The sequence below is a fragment of the Suricata suricatta genome, chromosome 5 (genome assembly GCF_006229205.1).
Source record: "Suricata suricatta isolate VVHF042 chromosome 5, meerkat_22Aug2017_6uvM2_HiC, whole genome shotgun sequence".
NCBI classification, from domain to species: Eukaryota; Metazoa; Chordata; class Mammalia; order Carnivora; family Herpestidae; genus Suricata; species Suricata suricatta.
The window spans coordinates 60,088,057-60,092,609 of record NC_043704.1 but is presented as its reverse complement, the minus strand read 5'-3'; positions in this window follow the sequence as shown (position 1 = coordinate 60,092,609).

Genomic DNA, 4,553 nt, shown 5'->3' with positions numbered 1-4,553 from the left:
AGAGAGAGAGAGAGAGAGAGAGAGAGAGATTGGGAGAGAAAGAGAGAATTCCAAACAGGCCCCACGCTCACCTGAATTCAGGTCTGGATCCCACAACCCTGGATCATGAGCTGAGCTGAAATCAAGAGTCAGATGCTCAACAGGCTGAGCCACCAGGAGCCCCTCCATCTGCAATTTCAGTTCTCCCTTGCCATGTCGCATAAAATATTCACCAATTCTAGGGTGTAGGACATGGAGGGGGTAGTAGATGGGGGCATTATACTGACTTCTACAAATATTTAGGATAGGTAAAAGAAGTATGTTTTTATTTGAGGGAAAAAAAGCAGTGGAAATGGGGAAACTGAATATTTTTTTTTTAAATGAACAGTGAATTGAATGAGATGAAATTAAGGACAAAGATGCAGAGCTTATTCTTGGATAATTAGTTTCTTAGATATCTCTTACTTATATTTCGACATTCAAATCAAGTATCATCAATTATCCTGAATAATACATTTTAATTTTCTATTCCAGTCATAAATATTATCAATCATCTAATTAGATAATTAACTGTAAAAATTATTTATTAATGGATATCTACTTTTTTAAAGCTAAGTACTGTGGTAAAAAAATAAGTAAGTCAAAAATTTGCTTCTAGAAAGTTACAAGTTTATAGAAATAATATTATTGAGTTAAAATAAATATGTGAAATCACATGAAGAAGACATTTTAATTCTTGAAAATAAACAACAGCCACAACTCTAAGTCCCCCTAGCCTTTCATAAAAGGAAATATATGGTAGTTATATGCAGTTTTGAGCATTGCAAGGCACTCACTATAATTTCGTGTACACTGCGTCTATGATAGAAAATGATGTATGTTTCAGGGAAAACCTACTAAGCTCCATCACATATTAAATGGCATCTGCTAAATGGCATAAACAAGGAAGGTATGGTGGACTCAATAAATGGTCCACAAAAATGTCCATGCCCTCATCCCTAATGCCTGTGAATATGCATGTTACCTCAATAAAGGAATTTTATAGACATAAAATTATAAAGCTTTACATATAGAGACAACCCTGGATTATCCAGGTGAGCTCTGTTTTTTTTTTCCTAAAATTTTTAAAGTGTTTATTTATATTTGAGAGGGGGAAGGAGGCAGAGAGGGGGACACAGAATCCAAAGCAAGCTCCAGTTTCTGAGCTGTCAGCACAGAACCGGACACGGGGGCTCTAACACCTGAACAGTGAGATCATGACCTAAGCCGAAGTGGGACACTTAACCTACTGAGCCACCCAGTTGTTCCTCCAGGTAAGCTCTTAAAAGCAAAAGAACTTTCAGGGCACCTGGGTGGTTACCTGTATGACTCTTGATTTCTGCTCAGGTCATGATCTCAAGGTTCATGAGATCGAGCCCCGCATCAGGCTCTGTTCTGACAGAGTGGAGCCTGCTTGGGATCCTCTCTCTCTCTGCCCCTCCCCCACTCATAAGCACCCATGAACATGCACACTTTCCCCCTCTCTCTCAAAATAAATAAACTTTGAAAAAAAATGCAGAAAACTTTCTCAGCCTGTAGGCATAAGACATGGCAAAAAGCGAAGTCAGAGAGATTTCGTGTGTTGAAAGGATTTGATGCATCATTGCTGAATCTGAAGTAAGGATCAATGTGTAAGGACTAGAGAGATGATTTAAGAGATACTGGAAGCCATCAGCTGACAAACACCAAGGAACCAGGGAGCTTATGTTTACAGCTTCAAGGAGTCAGATTCTGCCAACAACCTAAGCAGGCTTTAAAATGAATGTTTCCCAGAGCCTCCACCCACCATTTCGGCCAGAAAATGCCTTGAGTTTTTGGTCCTGTTAATTATTAAAAAAAAAAAAAAAAAGGCCAAACTGGACTTCTAACTGACAGAACTATAAAGTAGTAAATTTGTGTCATTTTAAACTTCCAAGGTTTAAGGAATAACATCAATCTTAAAATAAAAATAAATTGAATGAAATAAAATACATAAATGCACATACTTAATAGTACAGCCATCGAATGGAATAATACTCAACAATAAAAAGGAACCATCTACTGATGCAGCCAACAAAAGTGGTTAATCTTAACAATGTTATGCTTCAGTTAAAGAGGCAGAAACAAAAGTATGTATTGTGTAATTCCATTTATAAGAAATTCCAGAATGTGCACAATTTCCCTGTGGTGATAGAAAGAGATCATAGATTTCCAGGGTTGACTGCAATGGACATAAGGAAATACTTTGAGATCGTAGAAATAGTCCATATCTTGACTGTGGCTCTGGTTCTATGGGTGAAGAGATACTTCCAACTCCTCTACCTGTACAACTAAAATATGTATGCTATAGTTGATACACATTATACTTAGGGGTTTCTCTATTTTTGTTATTTCAATTCTAAATCCCTCTCCACATGGCAAAAAAAAATCTATTTTAGGCTATAAATTAAACCATCTTAATTCATGCTTTAAAAGCATTCAGTGCCTTGTCTCAATCCCTTTAAAAATATTTTATTTTTCATCAGCTTTCTCCATACCTCCAACATTCAAATAATAAGCATGATTTCATTTATTTGAAATAAGTGATGTCACCTCATCACTTAGGTCTCCTTTCTAGATAGCCAAATACATAGGAAAACGCTTATTTTTAAAATCATCAGCTTCATTTTTTTGGCTCCTTTCATGGATTGTAATTATAACTTTCTTTATTAACCTTAACCCCAATGTACTTCTCAGCAAGCTGAGTGAGTCAAACTACTATTTCCACATTTTTTGGCAATATATGTTCAGTGCATCACGCGTTATCTGCCATATACTTTTCTAAATATATCTGTTGGGTTTATCAATAAGAGGGTAACTTAAGAAATGAATGCACTGATATAAGGAAAATATACCTATTATTTTAATTATTCTTTACTCTGCTTTCTTTTTTAAGCTATCATCTTATTTATACTTTATTTGTGCAAAGTAATAAACATGTTCTGGGCAAAAGTGATATCCTATGTCCTCACTGCTATGTAACAAGCACCAGGCAACTAGGCATTCAATCAATATTAAAAATAAATAAATAAACGAAAATAAACAAATGCAAACTGTAACCCAAATGTAAATTTAAAAGTTGTAATTAGATCTCTTCTTCTTTACCTTTGCTTTCCCCAATTCCTCCCAAATTATCCATTCTCTATTTTGGAATTAGTTAAAATGTATGCAAACTGAAAACATTTCCTATTAAAATTGTAAAAAGCTTACAATTTATGGCTAATAAAAATGACTGCAAAATAATTTGAAATAATCTGTGTCATCTCTTGGCATAATGCATTATTATACAGCATCAAATTAAAATAAAAAAGTTATCAAAATGCTGGCTCGAATGGATATAAACCTTTTTGTGATTCATACTACTATAAACCCCTGTGTTGTCCAATGTAGAAATCTATTTTTAATCTCTAGGTACTCATCACCAAAGGAATGATGGAATTGGAAAGTGATAATACTAATCTAATTATTTTAAAGAACATGACTACTATTATACCTTAAATACTGAGATAAGTAAACTGTTGTTTAGTGTCATGAGAATGTAACTTTTAGAAATATTTTTTAAGTTCTTAGAAAAAATGGAAAAAGTATAAGCCCAAATTTTTATCTGCTATGTAGTTTTTTATTATGCTTATACTGTTGCTTAATTAGTTGTCTTCAAGTAGTTTATTATGACATTTTCTATATTACAGTTGTAGTGTCAAATGTTCAGGATATCTTATTTGTATACATACTAAGTTTCATTAACATCCAGTTTCAAGTGTAAGGTACTCATGCATTAGGTAAAGGTAATATTCCCTGAAGAGCCTCAGAGATTATTCAGACAATGATAATGACTATAATGTTCTTTTGACAAGGAAATGTCATACCATAAATGTGTCATTTAGAATTCTACATTGAATAAGGTCATCACTGAGAGAATTTTTGTTTCCCTTTTTAGAAAATGACCTCATAAATGTCTTCAAGTTTCTATGCTCTGATATAAATGGCACTTCTTACTAAAACATGAACTTTTAGTAGGTCATTCATAAGCAATCCTGCAAAGTAGGGGCTCTAGATGCCATGGCCTTAGAGGCCAACAATTTCCTGGGAGAATCCAACCTTAACAGGACAGAACTGTCAACCAGAAAAAGCTTTAAGAATGTGCATATATGTGGTACCAATTTAGTATGATCCAGGAATGACTTTAGGTGCAGACGGTTTTTGTTGTTGTTGTTGTTTTGTTTTGTTTTGTTTTGTAAAGCCAATAATTATTAAAAAAAATAAAGAATTAGTTGCCATTAGAACAAGTGATCCAAAGGAGAAATGGAATGTTCTTTGATAATTTACCTAAGACAGCCTTAGGGAAGATCCAACAAGTCTGTAAAGAAATTCTTCTCTTATAAAGTATCATTGCACCCTGCATTTTACATATGAATTTAAGCTATGCATGTGAAGGTAAGGGATGGGAGAGGTGCCTTTGTGCAAGACATGAAGCTCTGCCTAAATCATTCACAGAAGTCATTGGAAGTACCAGATCA